Source organism: Theropithecus gelada, chromosome 15 (genome assembly GCF_003255815.1).
Source record: "Theropithecus gelada isolate Dixy chromosome 15, Tgel_1.0, whole genome shotgun sequence".
NCBI classification, from domain to species: domain Eukaryota; kingdom Metazoa; phylum Chordata; class Mammalia; order Primates; family Cercopithecidae; genus Theropithecus; species Theropithecus gelada.
Window position 1 is genome coordinate 66757796 of NC_037683.1, and position 19367 is coordinate 66777162.

The 19367-nt window shown below is 37.6% G+C and overlaps 1 protein-coding gene across 1 annotated transcript in view; it reads left to right on the forward strand.

The window, feature by feature from the left end:
• Nucleotides 1-9643: 9643 nt before the first annotated feature.
• Nucleotides 9644-19367, forward strand: part of FREM1 (FRAS1 related extracellular matrix 1) — a 166505-nt gene continuing 156781 nt past the window's right edge. The window contains exon 1 of the mRNA XM_025359692.1: nt 9644-10444. The gene's annotated coding sequence lies outside the window, so the exon portion shown is untranslated. The remainder of the gene's footprint in view (nt 10445-19367) is intronic.

A 19367-nucleotide genomic window follows, 5' to 3' on the forward strand; every position in this document is an offset into this window, starting at 1 on the left:
TGTCTAGTTAATGCTAGCATTTGAAGCTGTGTTCAAGTTAATTATTGTTTGGGTGAAGGAGAAAGGACAAGATGGAGGAAGGCGAACAAGAAGGCATAATCCATGTTGCTTCCGGGTTCTTCCTCACCAACTTTCCCGCGCGCGGGAAGATGCAGATCAACCGAGCATGCTCCAGGTGATGTCAATCCGAAGAGATCAAAACTTACCCGGCCACGCCTATGGAGACGCCCCTATCACGCCCTTATCCTGCCCACTGCCCTCCCCCTTCCAGTACCAATGCATAAAAGTCTGCCACTGGCAGGAGCCAGCGTGACTTCTTCGGCCCCCGCATTTGTGGACCGGAGAACATCACCCGAGAGCGCCGGCGCAACTTCCCTGGCCCCCCACACCTGAGGACCAGAGAACCTCATCCGAGAGTGTATGCATATTTGCAATAAAAGACTGCCACTTTCTTATGTACTTTGGCCTCATGTTTAATTACTTAGCTCTCCCAAATTAAGTTACATTAAATTAAATCAAAACAGTTAGTGCCAAATTAATTTAAATTAAAACAATTATTAATGAAAAAAATGCATTGCCTGTTTGATTTTCAGTTGTGAAGGCAGAGTAGAATGGATGCTGTCAATTTATTCTAATTTCTTGTCTGAATTTAGTGGACAAATGTGGATATGATAATATATTAGTAGAATTTTTAGCCTGAAGTTTCCATGTCTACACACAATAGCCTTGAATATGGAGGATGGGAAATGTTTGCTCAAATAGATTCACTGAAGCACATGATTTGAGTATAAGCACTTGTAAAGTTAGAGGACCTGAATCCCTCATCCTTTCAGATCCAGCTGGACCATTAGCTCCAGAAATAAAACAAAGTGCTGGGAGAAGGATTCCTTTGTTGTTAATAGCTACATGCTTGCATGGTGTGTGCATGTGTGTGTTTGGAAGCCTGTCCCTTCAGTGTCTCTCCAGGAGCATCTTCTTCCAAAGCCTTCATGCAGACGATTCCTTTAAAGCCTGCCTCTTGTCTGAAATAAAATAGCCTGCTAGCAGCCTGGGAGCCCTGAGGTAATTGGTGAATTGAAATTGGTATGTATCTTTTTCATTTATGCTTTTATTTTTACCACAGATGTATAAATAAACAATAAATGTGTTGTTTTTTTTAAAAAAATTACATATTATTCTGTCCATCCATTTTAAAAATAGTTTTATTGAGGCATAATTCATATACAAAAATTGCACACATTTAACATATACAATTTGATGAGTTTGAACATATGCATGTAATAGATAATCAAGGTAATAGATAAATCGACCACTTCCAAAAATGTCCTTGTGCCTCTTTGTTTTTTGCTTTGTTTCATTTTGTTTTGCTGTAAGAATACTTGACATGAGATCTATCTTAACACATTTCTAAATACTATGCACCCTTGTTACCTATAGGCACAATGTTGTACAGCAACTCTCTAGAACTTATTAATCTTGCATAACTGAAGCCTTGTACCCATTGAACAGTGCCTTGTTCCTCTTGCCTCCAAGTCCCTGGCAGCTAGCATTCTACTGTCAGTTTCTATGAATTTAACTATTTTATATGCCACACGTAAGTGGAATAATGCAATATTTGTCCTTCCATGGCTGGCTTATTTCACTTAGCATAATTTCCCCCAGATTCATTCATCTTGTCTCATATGGCAAGATTTTCTTCTTTTCAAAGGCCAAATAATATCCCATTGTGTATATACACCATATTTTCTTTACCCATTTATCTGTTAATAGACACTTAGGTTGTTTCCATATCTTGGCTGCTCTGAATAGTGCTGCAGTGAACACTGGAGTGCAGATAGATAGCTCTTCAAGATCCTGATTTCCATTCTTTTGAATATACATTCAAAAGCGGGATGCCTGAATCATATGATAGTTCTATTTTTAATTTTTTGAGGAACAACCACATTTTTTTTTTTAATAGTGGCTGCATTGTTTTACCTTCTCAGCAAGAGTGTACAAGGGTTCCAATTTCTCCACATCTTCATCAACATTTATGTTTTGCTTTTACTTTTTATAATTGCGATGGTTAATACTGAGTGTCAACTTGATTGGATTGAAGGATGCAAAGTATTGATCCTGACTGTGTCTGTGAGGGTGTTGCCAAAGGAGATTAACATTTGACTCTGTGGGCTGGGAAAGGCAGACACACCCTTAATCTGGGTGGGCACTATCTAATTAACTGTCAGAATGACCAGAATAAAAGCAGGTAGAAGAACGTGGAAAGATCAGACTGACTTAGTCTCCCAGCCTATGTCTTTCTCCCATGCTGGATGCTTTCTGCGCTTGTACATCAGACTCCAAGTTCTTCAGCTTTGGGACTCTGACTGGCTTCCTTGTTCCTCAGCTTGCAGAGGACCTATTGTGGGACCTTGTGATCATATAAGTAATGCTCCTTAGTAACCCCTCCCCTTTTTATATACATCTATCCTATTAGTTCTGTCCCTCTAGAGAACCCTGACTAAAAAAAATAATATCCATCTTAATAGTGTGAAATAATATCTCATTGTGGTTTTGATTTGCATTTCCCTGAAGATTAGTTACCTTGAGCATTTTTTTATATACCTTTTGGCCATTATTATGTCTTCTTTGAAGAAATGTCTGTTGAATGTTTTTGCCCATTTAAAAATGTCCATTGAATTTGTTTGCCCATTTTTAATTGAGTTGTAGGAGTTCCTTGTATATTTTGGATATTAATCTCTTATCAGAAATTTGATTTGCAAATATTTTCCCCCATTCTATGGATTACCTTTTAATCTGTTGAGTGTTTTGTTTACTGTGCAGAAGATTTTTAGTCTGACGTAATTCTGCTTGTCTAATTTTAATTTTGTTACTTGTGGGATTTTTTTGTTTTGGAATTTTCCTCCTCAGTGATTCTTGTTCTAATGTTACTTATATTTATGGTGTTATATCCAATAAATCATTGCTAAGCCTAATGTCATAAAGCTTTTCCCCTATGTTTTCTTCCACAAGTTTTATAGTTTCATGTCTAACACTTAAGTTTTTAATCTGTTTTGAGGTGATTTTTGTATATTGTGTAAGCTAAGGGCCCAATTTCATTCTTCTGCATGTGAATATTCAGTTTTGCCAACACCATCGGTTGAAGAACTGTCTTTTTCCCATTGCGTATTTGTGTAACCCTTGTCAAAGATCAGTTGACTGTACATACCTGGGTTTATTTCTGGGCTCTTTATTGTATTCCATTGGTCTCTATGTCTGTTTTTATGTCAGTATCACACGGGTTTGATTAATACAGCTTTGTAGTATATTTTGAAATCAGGAAGTGTGGTGCCTCCAGTTTTCTTCCTTTTTTTTTTAAGATTGTTTTGGTCATTTGGAATCTTTTGTGGTTTCATAATTTTATGATTTTTTTCTAGGTATAAAAAGAATTTACATAAACACAATAGATGCCATATGAGGGGACTTTTTAAAATTGTGGAAAAATTAAATTAAAAGATAAAAGATATAAACTTTCTCAACATAAACTCCATGAAGTTCAAGACACTTTTGTAAATGATAATACCGATAATACAGATAATGCTAATTAGTCTGTCCCTAAATAACTGGAAATACTGAGAGTTTAGCCATGTCAATGCAGTCTTTTTAACGTTATTAGCTGAAGAAAAATGGGCTCTTTTTAAAGATTTTTTAAGGTTAGGGGAAAAAAGAAGTCAGAAGCAGCCAAATTTGGACTGTAAGGTGGATGTCTAATGATTTCCCATCAAAACCCTTGCAAAATGGCCATTGTTTAATGAAATGAATGAGCTTGAGCATTGTCCTCTGGCAAAGCTTTCCTGGGTGTTTTTCTGCTAAAGCTTTGGCTAACTTTCTTAAAACACTCTCATAGTAAGCAGATTTTATCGTTCTTTGGTCCTCCAGAAAGTCAACAAGCAAAATTCCTTGAACATCCAAAATAAGTTTGCCATGATCTTTGCTTTTGACTGGTCTGCTTTTGCTTTGACTAGACAACTTTCACTTTTTGGTAGCCATTGCTTTGATTGTTCTTTGTCTTCAGGGACACACTGGTAAAGCAGTGTTTTATCTTCTGTTGTATTTATTTAAAGAAATCCTTCAGGATCTTGATCCTACTTGTTTAAAATTTCCATTGAAAACTCTGTTCTTGTCTACAGCTGATCCTGGCACAATTGTTTTGGCACCACTCAAATGGGAAGTTTGCTCAGCTTTAATTTTTTGGTCAGAACTGTACAAACTGAACCAACTGAGGTGTCTATGGTGTTGACCATTGTTTGTGCTATTAATCACTGATTCTCTTCAATTAAGGTATGAACCAAATGAATTTTTTCTCACATTTTGGTATGGATGGTCTGCCCCTGTGAGCTTCATCTTCAACATTGTCTCATCCCTTCTTAAAATGAGTTATCCGTTGCAAACTGCTGATTTCTGTGGGGGCATTTTCCCCACAAACTTTTCGTAAAGCACCAATGATTTCACCATTCTTCCTTCATAAATTTGATCTTTGCTCTTATTTCAATTTTAGCAGAATTCATGTTGCTCTGATAGCAGTTCTTTTCAAACTGAGGTCTTATACTTGTTAGTACCTCAAGCTAGATGTTCAGACATATTATAACAAGTTAGTACAAGTTTATTTTGGTGCAAAGAATTTTTGAAATCCGTGTAAAGTTTTTTAAAACACACACAGAAAGTTCATTTTTCATGAAATTTCTGAAGTCCTCTTTACTTAGTGATAAATATAATCAAGATGAAAGTCTTGTACACTGTACACTAAAAACTACAAATCATTGATAAAAATATTAAAGAAGGAACAAATAATTGGAAACACAGCCCATGTTCATAGATTGGAAGACTTAATATGGTTAAAATGTCCATACTACTCAAAGTGATCTACGAAATTCAGCATAATCCTTATTAAAGCATGTCCCTATATTTTTGCAATTTCCTTTTTTTTGCAATTTTCTTTTTTCTTTCTTTCTTTTTTTTTTTGAGTCAGAGTCTTGCTCTGTCACCCAGGCTGGAGTGCAGTGGTGCGATCTTGGCTCACTGCAACCTCTACATCCCAGGTTCAAGTGATTCTCCTGCTTCAGCCTCCCAAGTAACTGGGATTACAGGTGCCCACCACCATGCACAATTAATTTTTTTTTTGTTTGTAGTTTTAGTAGAGATGGGGTTTCACCATGTTAGGCAGTCTGGTTTCAAACTCATGACCTCAAGTGATCCACCTGCCTCAGCCTCCCAAAGTGCTGGGATTTCAGGTGTGAGCCCCTGCACCTGGCTGCAATTTGCTTTCTTTACTCAACATCTTTTTGGCTTAGATTATGGTTATTTCAATATTTTTCAATTACAATGGCAAAGAATGTCAGGTATAAGATGTTTTGTACACATATGAGAATCTAAGTATAACTCGAAGTTAAAATGCCTAATTTAAGGTTTTATTAATATTTACTTTTACTGGAAATGGTCAAACTGCTTTCTAAGTGTTCATAACTATTTAAAACTTCCAGTAGCAAGTAAGAGTTTTTTTCCCCCTCATCTTTTACCAGATTTAATTTATTTAATTTACCAGATTTAATTTATTGTAAGATTTAAAACTTTTTATTTATCTAAAAGAATCTCATTTTTAGTCTCTATTTGCATTGGCCTGATTATTTGTGTAATTTTAGATGCTTTCATGTATTTATTAGCCATTTGTGTGTCTTTTCCTTTAATAAAAGGAGAATATTAAGATTTTTTTCTTAATGATTTGTATAGGTTTCTGAAGGTTTCTTTAAATTTTAAACAGAAAGCTTTTGTAATTTATTTTCATTGTGAGTACCTTCTACCAATTTCTGTTTTTTTTTAAACTTTAATTTTTTGCTCTATGGGAAATTTTAATTGTAAGTTTTTCTTTAAAGCCTTTACTTACTGTATCATACTTAAGAAAATTTCCCTTGATATTAATATATTCCCTGATTTTTTTGTTCCAAAAGTTAAAGGCTTTGTTATTAAATTAAGATAGTCAAATCAACTGCAATTTGTTTTGATGTACAGTATGAGGTAAAGATCTAATGTTTTTTGGTATATGATATGAAGTAAAGATCTAATGCTATGTTTTCTATGTGGATAACCAATTGTCCTGTCAACATGTTATTGATTGTCTATTATTTTTTCACTGACTTCTATTCTGACCTTCGTCATACACCAGGTTGCTATATGTGAGTGACCTGCTTCCAGCTTTTCTAGACTGTTTCTTTGCCTTTCTTCTATCACTGTGAAAATTCCAGTTTCTTAATTATTAAAACTTTATAATATAAAATATTAATATTTAACAGGGAAGTTCATCCTTAAATGTATCTTCTTCAATTTGTCGTGGCCATTCTTGGTTTTTACTCTTTTAGATAAATTTTAGTATCAGCTTGTCATTTTATATATATATATGAAATATATAAATACATATAATCTATATATTTAATACTATATAATATACATATATAACATATGTATATAATGTGTATATGTGTACACACACACACACATATATATATAAAATGCCTTATTGGCATTCCAACTGACACTGCATTGAAATTTTAATTTGGGGAGAAATGACATTTTTGCATTATTAAGTCTTCTCATCCAGTTAGATATATCTTCCCATTTATTTAGATTTTTTAATGCCCTTTATTAATTTTTTATTTTCTTCATGAAATTTTACCTACATTTAATTAATTTAAATGAATTATCAGGCTCATTAAAGTTTTGTTGCTATTATAAAAACTGTCTTTTAAAAAGTATTTTCAGTAATTAGTTGTTACTGGTATATATGAATGCCATTGATTTTTGTATATTGACCTTATGTCCAAAAAACTTGCTGAACTCTTTGAATAGTTCAAACAGTAAATTCTTTTGTATATTTGTACAGAGACACTTATCTTTGCAAATAATGAAAGGTTTAATTTTTCTTTTTAAATTTTTATGCCTCATTTTTTTATCTTGACTTATTGTGTTGGTTAGGATCTCCTATCCGATGTTGAATTGTGGAGATTGTAGTCAGATGTCTTTAATTGGATTTAGAAACTTCCCTTCTAGTCCTAGTTGGCTAATATTTTTCAGTTTTTGGTTTTTTAATGAATGAGTATTGGATTTTACTGAATGTCTCTTTTCTGCACTTATTAAGATGGTCATGTCTTTTTTCCTTCTTTAATATATTAAACTGCTAGATGTTCTGATTTTGAACCATCCTTGCAATCCTGAAAAAAAAATTCTTCACTATTGGTCATATTGTCTTTTAAAAAGCAGAGCTGAATTTGATTTGTAAATAAGTTATTTAGGATTTATGTTAAAAGTCAAATTGACCTGTAGCCCTCTCATGTCAAGCAGAGCACGATGCTCTTCTGTCCTGCTCAGGGGTGGTTTTATCTCCTGATATCCTCTAATCACAATGTCAGCTCCCAAGTCTGAGGTCCTACAAACCCTCTCATTGGGCTGTGTAATTGCTCTTTTCTGGTACACAGAGGTGTTTGTATTGCTTTTCTTTATTTGTTTTCATGTTTATCTATTTCAAGTGTGGTATGTATAACACCTTTCTATTCCTGGACTCATCCTCTTCTCTTGCCATAGTATTGCTTCCCATAGCCATCCAGTTTTAGAGACTCAGTGGAAAACTATCTTTACAGTGTAATAGATAACACCTCTTGTCTTGCTGCCATGATCAAAATTTAATAGGCACATTCCTATTTTTTTATATAAATTTTTGGTGAAGGTATTGGCTGTGCTTTTCAGATAATGCTACATTCTGTAGCAATTCAACAAAAATCATTCATGTTTACAATCCAAAATGGTATGCCAATCTCCAACACACATTTGATATTTTTCATTATCACTCCAACTAAGGCTAGAAGTAAAATGATTTCTTTAAAAATGGATTTTGTGCCAGCACTAAGTTCAGCAGCACATGCTTTTAGGGGAAGAATTCTTTGTTGTTTCTTTGACTAGTTCTTTTTAAATGCCCTAGCTTGGCATTTCAACCTTTTCAAAGAGTATTTTATTGATTGAAGTTGATAATTGTATTATTTCCAGGCCCTTATTCATTTGTGGCAGATAGAAAGAATGACATTTGTATAAACAGGTACTTCAGATTTCAGGACATTTTTGCTAATCTAACTCTAACCGCCTATTTTAGAATATGTTCAGCACAGTTAGGCCAAGTTTCATGTATATAATTAACTTTGCAAAGTTTATGTTTCCTGTAGACTTTTTGAGATATGTTGCAATCTAAGCTTGTTATTTTTTGCTTAGCATGCTGAAGTTGTTTTTCCCATAGAAGTGATATAAAAACATTTATCTCTCTTTCTAGACTAATCCATAAACCTTATTTAGCCCAGATGTTAGAAGAAGCATGTCGATGCAACCACTTATACATAGTATACAATTCCTTTGTCAAATGGATTCCGAGTCTCAACTAACAGCTTCTAAAACCATCTTCATTTCTTTGCAGGTGAGATATTCACAACATAAGCAATTTTAAAAATCAGTTTGAAAATAAAATTGTCTGTTTTGCTGTGTTTCTTAACTGTCATTATTAAGGCTTTATTTCTTGCCTTTTCAAGATTAATATATGACTCACACATTGTCACTATATTTATTTAATAATAACTGTGTTTAGTAAATATCTGTTTACTTATAAAGAGTTTAGTGATTCTTAACTTTCCCCTACTTATTCTCAGAGCAAACGAAATGAATCAAGAGATTCTTGAAGATTTGAAATCTCTGATGACTTTGAGTAAGTGTATAAGCACCATTCATTGCTAAAGTAACCACAAAGCATGTTTTTAAAATAAATAATTTTTTTCTCCCTCTTTTGCATTCTTTCTTCTTTACATTTTTCTCTTTTCTTTCTTCCTCCCTCATGTAATTTTCTTTATCATTTTACTCTCTCTTTTCCTTTTTCCTCTCTCTTTTCCTTATGGCTTCCAAAGAAAGGCATATGGTGTTGTGACCTTGTTAGGGGAAACCACTATCTAGGTTGAATTGGATTCACAGTGTTCTATATTTTTGGCAAAGGTTTAGGATAGCCAGATATGTCTTAATATAAACAGTTCCCCCAAAGTGAGTTAATACTTCAAATTCTCTCTTTATGGTTAATTTAAAAGTTAGGCCAGATGGTAGGCCATTATCTTTTTTTTTTTCCTGGTGGTAATAAAATACAGGGAAACATTTTATTAAACAGTTGTTAAGGATCAAGACTTTCACAGACCACTGAATACTGACAAGTTAACTATGTGAATCTCTGTTGAGAGGACAGTTCTTGGCCTGTGATATATCTGAATTATTGGGATCATGAACTATATGCAAATGGATCAGATTAATGGGATCTTTATGAATTTTCAAAAAGAGTCAGACACACAAAAAGCCTTACAAACGGAAGAAGTAAGGTGGTATTTAAAAACAGCACCTTAGGATCTAGTTCCATCCCATCTTTTCCCTTAAATGCCATGACAAAAGTTAAAGGGGTCCTGTCCCTTCTGAATGCTGGGCTTCTCATCTAAATTTCAATAAAAACCTTGCAAGATGGGAATTTGGAAGAGTCTGTGTGAGTATGTAAATGGGTGGGTGTGGGCACATGCGGCCTGCATGTGTGTGCCCCCGTGTGTGTGTGTGGAGCATGCGTGAGAATGCGTGCACATGTGTGGGGTGGGTCATTGTGTGTGCATGCATGTGAATGCATTTGCCTGTGTATGTGTCTGTGTGTGGTGACTGTGTGTCTATCGTGTGTGTATGTGTGCCTGTGTGTGTACCTCTGTGAGTGGTTGTGTCTGTATGTGAGTGTGTGCATGCCCATTTGTGAATGTGTGTGTGTGCCTGTGTCTGAGTGTGTGTGCGCCTGTGTGCTGCAGGAGGGAGAGGCAGCTCCGGCTCGGCGAGTGGCAGAGCAATTAGTACAAAACTAGTAGTGAGAAAGGAAGCTGGGAAGAGGCTGGGAAGAGGCAACCGACCTCATTAACAAAAGCTCAGTTTTGTCCCTGCGGACCCAACCAGCAGAAGGCACGGGCGGGCGAGCGGTGGCTGTCCGCCAGGGAGGTCGGGCTCCTTGTAAACAGTTGAAGGCATCTTTATCATGCCCTTCTCAGGGGGAGTCCTGAGGCTTGGCACTCGGGAAGTTTGCAAAGCTGCAGCAGCTACCTTGGAGAAGACCAGCAAAGAGAGCAGAGTATGTATGTGAACTTCAGTTCTGTATTTTTTGTGAGGTGGGTTAATGGATTTTTAGTAAAAAGAAATCTCAAACACAGCTGACCTGAAAGACTGGAATTTTAGCTCTCTTCCTTCCTGGGGTTCTTTTTCCTCCCCCTTCCTCTCAAAGCCCTTTAAACCAGATTGCCGGGTCAGTGACTCTTATCCTGCCCGCCAGTTTCAAGGGTTTCTAGCTTTTTTGGCTTGGAAAGGAAAACTACTACCTGTAAGTATCTGTTTTATGTGTTTTTTTTCATCGTGACTGTGAATGTTCTGTTAGTAGAATGCCCCAGAGATTGTTTATGTGATATCATTAATGCCAAGTAACAATGCAAGGCGTCTGCAAGAGTAGGCTTGCAAAAGTTTAATTCTCCTGTTAACTCAGAAGGTGGCAACTTGCAGTGTTAGCAAACCAAATGCCAAAAACGGGATTCTTTTTATTACGTGACACAAATTTCTAACTCTCTTCTCAGTCCATGCGCGCTGGCACTTGCCAATGAAATAAGCATTTTTTAACTGTGTAATTTTTTCTTCTGAAATTAGAATGTTTCTTTTCAGCTAAATGAAATGTCAAAGGGAAAAGACACAAAAATGAACGAAACAGATAATATCCTCATGGTACAAACATAGAGAAATTCGGATGAGATAATTTCGGATACCTTTGCTTTAGTTTAGTTATATTTGGAGACATATTTTCAAAAACGTGATTTCTATTTCATTTTGGGGAAGAGAGATAGTGCTGGGGAGGCAAAGAAATGGCATTGTTCTGAAGTTTTGGACTGATTTTCAGGCGCTCTCAGCTCAGTACTGAGATTTGGTCCAGAGACTTTGGTGCTTTCGTAAACAGTTTCTTTTCATTTTATTTTGAAATCCAGGAAACAATTTCTGGCTTACGGAAATAGTTCATTGTTTTTAAGGTATTTAATTTTAATTTTTGATTTTTTTTTGTTATTACTATTGTACCCAGTCTTGTTGCTTGGTGTGCATTACAAAGCTTAAAAAGAGCATTTCTGGGAGCCAGTTGGAGTTTATAGCCTGGGAATCTTGCTGGAGAGATTAACCTCTGTGGGGCTGCTTCACAGACCAGAGCTAGTGATTCAAATGCTCTTCAGGTTTCTGCTCTGGAAAACTGACACCCGCTGTTCCTGACTCTAGGTAAAGCTTGAAGAGCTGTGCCTCAGCCCCCTGCTTACACTTGATAAAGGTGCCTTCAGCGCAGCTCTAGGAAACTTTGCTCTTTCTCTCCATCAGGCATTCTGAAAACCTACTATGTGTAAGAACCCCCATTTGCGTGGTGAAAGGCAGGTTCTCAGTCCCCAGGCCCAAAGGATTTTAAACCTGGAGTGGTGCCAGGAATCTTCCCAGGTGATTCTGAAGCAGGTGGGTCACACTTGGGTAAACACTGCTCTACATTGTCCTTGACATGAAATTTTTGTCATGTACTTGGTTAATATTAAACCTTATATCTAAATAAGAAACCTGAGTTTGAGCTGTTGTTGAGCCTAACTTAATGTACAACATGGTTTTGTATGCTTGGCTGACAAACCAGGGCTTTTAAATCAGTTTTCCACCAACCTCATCTTTTTTTTTTTCTTGCTCCCCTTCTCATCTCTGCCTTTTCATTCCCACGAGGAAAAAAAGGAGTTGGGCGAAGGGACCGGACTAGCATGTTCCCTGCTTTCACATGTTGGGCTGTATGACCTGATCTGCCCCCGCATGGCTAAGCAATGTTTGTTTTGGAAACTTTAAACCCAGGACTGTTCTTAATTCTTTCCCAGCCTCCTGGGGCTGCTGGGCTGCTGGAGTTGGGCTAGGCTGAGTTGGGGGAAACTGAGCTGGATTTCATGGAATGGTTCAGGAGCCTCGTTCCTAGAAAATGATTTTTGGATTGGAGCATCCCACAGGGATGAGAAGAAACAGAAAGTGATTCTTCCATGGTGCTAAAATATACGAAAGTCAGAGCTCAGCTTCCATCCCCATCCTTGCATTTTCTGGCATTTAATATTGATATTAAAAAGAAAACTGGACGTGGCCATCAGACCCCCTTCCTTTCTTCTCTTTCCTCATTCCAACTATTTAGCTGCACCTGCTACATGCCAGGCTCAGTGCTAATTTCTAAGGATTTCAAAATGCCCACTGGGAATGGCATGCACAGGGTGCTTGTCTTCATAGTGTTTCAAATCTTAGCTGTTGCTAACCAGCCTTGGAAGAGCCATCTAATCCCTCAAAGCTTCACTTCCTCATCAGTAAAATGAGTCGAATTAAATGAGTTTCAGTGTCTTCCTAGCTCTGATATTCTGACATTCATAGATACGACTCAGTCTTCTAGACACAGATATGGGATATGAGAGCTTTTCAGCATTTACTTTGAGAATAGGCCTAATTTGGCTAATTGCTTTTCTTCAAAAATTTTCAGATATATTTCTTTCTCTCACGAAGAACCATGACCGCAGGCATATTGAGTTAGACAAGTGTGACCTTTTCAGGCCATGTAGCCATTCCTTACAATGGGATCCTGTAACTCCCTGGAAGGGCTGTTTCCCTGGGCCGGGTTACATACGAGGGCAGCCTCTTATCATGTCTGAATCTGATGTCGCTACTCCTTTGGAGAGCTGGGTGGTCTGAAGAGGGCTTGACAGCTTCCACACATGCACAGCTTGCAACCTGACCCTTTCATTCAAGTGATTCAACAGCTTTTGTGCTACCAGGTGAGAGGCTTCAACAGACATCTTTGAGGGGCTGAGCGAAACAAAAAACAAAAGAAAACCCACTCCCTAATGAAATACTGTCTGTACTATATTTTGTCTGTAATGCAGCTCCTCCCACTGCAGTGACTGGGGTGCCATTTCAAAGGGCTCTAAAACTTGGCCATCAAGATAAGAAATTATAGCTATGATTTATGTGCTTTTCTGACAACATCATCTCTAGCTGTCTGAAGATAATATGTTTGAGTGGAAAACTATTGACTGGAGGACAGGGATCTTGCTAAGTAAGAATATTTCTAAACAAATGTTCATTGCCTCTCATGGGTAAGTTTTTACAGAAGTCAAAAATAGTTTTTGTTTTCTCCCTTAAACCTGTCTATTTATGGAAGTGATGATATGTGGGGAAAATGTGTATTAAAAAGTGATGCCCAAAATGCTCTTTTTGTGCATCATCCAAAGGCTGCTAAGATTGCATGTCACTTTTCACTCTCAAGTTTATCCTTGAAACTTTCTTATCTGGCTCCCTAGCAACAGAGGACAGATAAACACTCCAGGAATGACTGAGCCTCAAGTCCTTTATTGGGTGTTCTGCTTCCCTGGAACTCTTCCCTGCTTTCTCTCAAACATTATCAGCTGCTTAGTACTTACAGATGCTCCGTGCACTCTTCTCTTAAAATAAGTAAGCCACAACTTTGTCTCATTAGCTCACACCCACTGCCATGGTACCTTCATTCTAAGGCCTACAATTCTTGTTAGCACAAAAATGATTTATTTGGTAAATTACAAACTCAAACCACAGTGAAGTTAGGAAGATTGCAGAAAGGATAGATACCACAGCTGAATAGTCATCCAAATATTTAAAATTTGTTAGGCGTTTCCTATCAAATCTCTTTCATAGTACAGATTTTTTTTTTTTTATAAAAGTGATCTTACACCTTAGAAAGACAACAGAGCAACAACACAACAGCAATACTTTAATTCTGTTTTACCTGAAAGTCCCTCTTTATTATCACATAGGATGGTTCCATGTTACCCAATAAGCATTGTGATTGTTTTAAAACCAGAAGGTAGTATTGATGCAAGAGCCCAAATGTTAAATCAGAGAGGTGCAGTAGGAAAAAATAATGGCCTTGGAAAGGATTTCACCTGGGTTCTAATCCTAGGCTACAGTGTTCTTTGGGTCTGTAATGTTGGCCAAGTTACTCAGCTGGTTTCCTCAGGGGTAAAATGAGGGCATTGGTATTTACCTCGCTGGATGTTTGTTTATGGAGCATGATGTTCAGTGTTTAATAAGTATTTCTTCTTTGGGAGACGGCTAATACAGGTGTAATGGCTGAAAAGAAAACAAACATGGCAAGCGACTTAATTTATAGGTGAAAAGAAAAGAGAAACAGGAAATAAAGTTACATTCCAGATCCCAATGTCTGGGCAGAACAGATCTCAACCCACCACTCCCCTGGCCTTTAACTCTGATCAGCAGCCTAGTTCTCACTTGATCCTTTTTTTTTTTTTTTTTTTTTTTTTTTCGAGACAGAGTCTTGCTCTGCGCCCATGCGGCAGTGCAGTGACATGATCTCAGCTCACTGCAACCTCTTCCTCCCTGGTTCAAGCCATTCTCCTGCCTCAGCCTCTCTAGTGGCTGGGACTATAGGTGCCTGCCACCACCATGCCTGGCTTATTTTTTTGTATTTTTAGTAGAGACAGGGTTTTGCCATGTTGACCAGGCTGCTCTTGAACCCCTGACCTCAGGTGATGTGCCCCCCTTGGCCTCCCAAAGTGCTAGGGTTACAGGCGTGAGCCACCGCCCCTGACCCTCACTTGATTTTTATAGACCGAAAGCCTGAAAGAGATCCGTGAGCTCACAGACTATGAAATTGTTTGGTATGCAGAAATCAAGGGCAATGTGAAAATCATTCTGTCTTCATTTTTTTACTGACCCTCCTTATGTAGATGTTTTAGATAAATGCATAAGGAGATGCATCATTTTGTTTTTCTCAAGATTTTGCTCCATTGTAGCAAGGGGCCCCTCAGGGGTAATGTTTATTTGAGAATTTGAAACTCTGGGCTTGCGCTATAGTGAGCCTGTGAACCATCACCAAAGGAAGGACATATTCATTCAGACATGTGGAGGAGCATGTACTCTCTCTCTCTCTCTCTCACCATTTTAAAAAATAGGTTTGGTATTTGCATTTAGTCAGTCACTCAACTGATATTTATTGAGCTTCTCTGTGAAGGATTCAATGATCACCACTAGAGAAACTTGGGTTAACAGAACAGTCATGGTTATTATCTTCAAGGAGTTGGTAGACCAGGAGAAACAGCAGACTTTTTTTTTTTTTTTTTTTTTTTTTTTAATGGCTGCAAATAATGACAAAATGCTTATAGATATGCAACATATGGCAAAGTGTATTTCAGGATTCTATGTGAACAGATAAAACTGGTTTGGGAGGTTGAGGCCTGAAGGATGGATAGAATTTAGCCAGGTAAACGGGGTGGTTGATGGCAGTGGGGAAGGGCATTCATTGCAGGTGGAATAGTATGGACAAAACCTGCAAAGGCTTGGAAGCTGGGGTTGGCAATATGGTGAGTTTAAGGATGGGAAGAAGTCCAGTTTTACTAGCATGTCAATGGCAAGGAGGAGAGTCATGCAAGAAGAGGTTGGAGAGGTGTGCAGGGGACAATCGGGCACAGTTAAAAGTGATCCCAGAAAGTACCTAATCCACACTCCTTCTCTGAAACAAAGAACCCTGTTCTGTGTCTATACCTCGGCTTTTGCCATTATTGGACAACACTGAAGGAAAGTCCTTTCTGAAAGTTAAGTTGAGGCTTTCACACATTCTTCCTGGTTCCGTACCCTGGAACCATCAAGTCACTCCCCTTCAAACACTGAAGACAGACTATTGTAAAAAATAAAGTGCTGCCAAAGCAGATCTCCTCTTTTCCATACTATGCACTTGGTTTTGGGAAATGTAGAGTTACACAATTTTGCTTATTGGAAGCTAACTTACTGGCTCAGTGCATCATTCCAGGCTCTGATTATCAAAGCTGTGGGTCTTGATTGTGTCCTCAGTGATAACAGTTAACCCTCTTGGATTTGTGCTTTCTGTGAATGGGATAAAGTTTGTCTTCAATATCTTTGTTTAAAGATTTAGAAAAATGTTTAACCAGAGAGAATCAAAAACGAGCTATAAGGCACAACTCTAAATTTTTCTAATGAGAAAATGATGTCCCTAACCTCTCTCTTTTGTTTCCTTTTAAGGAGGAAACTAGTTACTAGTCTCTATAACCCAGAATCACAGAAATGTCTAAGTTTTAATAGAAAGAACTCAAAGATATCAGTGTGTGTTGGTGTTCTTGTTTTTTATGAGAATGCTTAAGGCACAATAATTGCTGATTTCATTTATTTATACAAAAGTTGAACTCATATTACATGCAGCAGACAGTGTTGTCCTTCTGTCTTCAAAACACATAGGCAAATAGGTACACTACCGGGTAGGATGTGATAACTGCCCTGTGATGGGTTTAAATAAAATATGATTCGGGGCCGGGCGCAGTGGCTCACGCCTGTAATCCCAGCACTTTGGGAGGCCAAGGTGGGCAGATCACGAGGTCAGGAGATCAAGACCATCCTGGCTAACATGGTAAAACCCCGTCTCTACTAAAAATACAAATAATTGGCCGGGCATGGTGGTGGGTGCCTGTAGTCTTAGCTACTCGGGAGGCTGAGCCAAGAGAATGGCGTGAACCCGGGAGGCAGAGCTTGCAGTGAGCCGAGATCGCAGCACTGCACTCCAGCCTGGGCGACAGAGCCAGACTCCATCTCAAATACATAACTAACTAACTAAATAAATAAATAAAATATGATTCTTCTGCAATTGGAGGAAGGAAATCTTTCCAGATGAAATGATGAGGGAATCCTGGATGAGGCATTTCTTGAGGGGTTAATAAATGGGAAGGATCTCAATAAGGATGGAAGCAAAGGCATTCCAAGCAATATAAAATAGCCCCTTTTAACGTGAATCCATTGTCATTTAATGTACTGTGATGTAAAGACCCACTGTTACCAGCAGTCAAGCCATCAACCATCCGTTTCAAATTACAGATGCAATTGCCTTTTGCTTTCCTCATCAGTCATTCTTCATACTTTTCTTTCCTTTTAATATTTTCTTCATCTTAAGAGTATCAGGCTCTTGCTGACTACATGTCATGGCTCAGTAACTTTGGTCTCGTCAATGACTGGCCTCTACTACCTACTTTCACACATTAGATCTAAATGAGACTACACAGCATTTTATAAAAATAACTTTACTTAAATTTTGAAAAATAGTCTATGTCTCAAGTCCTTAGAAATTTTGGAACAATAAAAAAAGCTGCTGCTGGAGGTGCTGATTGGGGATTAAAAGGTCACTCGAGGGTGATTTATCAGTGAGAGAAGAATAGGAGTTAAATGGCCATTTGATTACATTAAATAGTACCCAAAGAGTTTAACACTGCATTTTGTATCCTATTCATAATCCTGTTTACCGTGTAACTCTGTTAAGACTTCCTCCTGGTGTCAGTAAGCTGATTTTCCAAATTCTTAAGACATTACTACGGTAAAAGGAAATGAAATAAAATATGTAGCCACATAAACCCACATTTAAAAATCAGTTTGTAATATACTCTGGACTTAGAGTTTGGCAGCAGGATGGGATGACAAAATTCCTCAGACAGGACTAAAGGACTAGCTTTGCACTTTTACAAAATCTTTCAAAAACCCCAGATGGAACCAGTTTTGTCTTTCTCATTTGTCCGTAAAGCCTCTGTGGTGCTGATTTGACTGTTCAAGCCAGGAGGTGGCAGTGCACCAGGTGTACCATTTAGCACTCAAGATACTATGTGGCCTCACAATCCATCACTCATGGATTGTTGCTGAATTGCTTTACTGGAAACTATTGGTCTTCATTTACCCCCAGTAGAGACATTTCCTGATCTGTGGCTTTGTAAGTTGCTTTTGTGCCAGTCCCTCGATAGCGCACAGAAATCCTAGGATATGGGATTCACTGATAGGAAAACTCTGGGGTCCTTGCGTGTCCCTTCCCCCACTTTAGTTTTTTTCCATGTGAAGAATGGCAAATGATATCAACCATGTGAGCTAATGGAGATACGGTTAGAGATCATATAGTGTTTCACAGCAGGCTTGAACATTCACAGCAATGCTCAGAGGCACCTAGTCTGAACTGTTAGCTCTGTGGCCAGAGAGATCCGACATTAAGACTTTAAGAGCTAAGACTTGTCCAGGAGTGAAGGAAGTTGAAATTCCATGTTAATTAACAACAGCCAAGTGTGGTGGCTCATGCCTGTAATCCCAGCAGTTCGAGAGGCCAAGGCAGGCAGATAGTTTGAGCCCAGGAGTTTGAGACCAGCCTGAGAAACATAGTGAGATCTGATCTCTTAAAAAAAAAAAAAAATACCAGGCATGGCAACAGGTGCCTGTAGTCCCAGCTATTCAGGAGACTGAAGTGGGAGGATCACTTGAGACCCAGTGGTCAAGGCTGCAGTGATCTGTGATCAAGCCACTACATTCCAGCCTGGGCTGCAGAGTGAAACCCCATCTCTTAAAAAAATACATAAAAACTATCTTCACAATCCCATGAAGTCAATATTATGAATCCCCACTGTAAGATGATGAATTCAAGGCTGAGAAATTTTAAACAAATTTAATTATATTGTAGATTGAGCTTCTTCTGCAGACACTTAAAGTGTTCAGAAAGTGAGTTGACTTAAAGTGTTTATCTTTAGTTCAGATGATTAAATGGGTCTTCCTACAATGATACATGTGAACTAAAGGTGACCTGTGTTATGCATTATTGTCATACTGTCTCTTTATATAAAAAATCCATTTTATTTTTTAAAAAGGAGTCAGTTCCTTTTTCTCTTCAAAAAATTGATTTTTATTTTTTTGTTATTGAGTGGAAAAAGCCAGATTGTTTATCCCATGGAGAAAGCTGGAGACAGTAATATGGGCTGAAATGAACAAGATTGAGGTCCATGAACATGTCGAAGAGGGTTATATGGAGTATGGGATGAGGGCCATTGTTTCACTGAAAAATTAACAGAAGTAATTGACACATTAGGAACACAGAGGGGAATTACGCTTATAGAATGATGTGAGAGACTTAATTTACAGATCAGAAGGTTTAAATTTTTCTTGTTTACAGCAGATGATTAAGCAGATAGCCTCAAATCTCCTTCTAATCTGCTCAATAATGATTTAGTATTTTATGATTTTAGAGAGATCTATTACATACTGCCTAAACATAAATATCCACTTCTACCTTGTCTTAAAACATCATTCTATAAAGAAGCATGAAAAATATTAGCCTTATGAATAATAAAATTTATTGTTATAATATATAGACTTATCTTTGTCTTTAAAGATTCACAGCAAGGAACAGAGTTAAA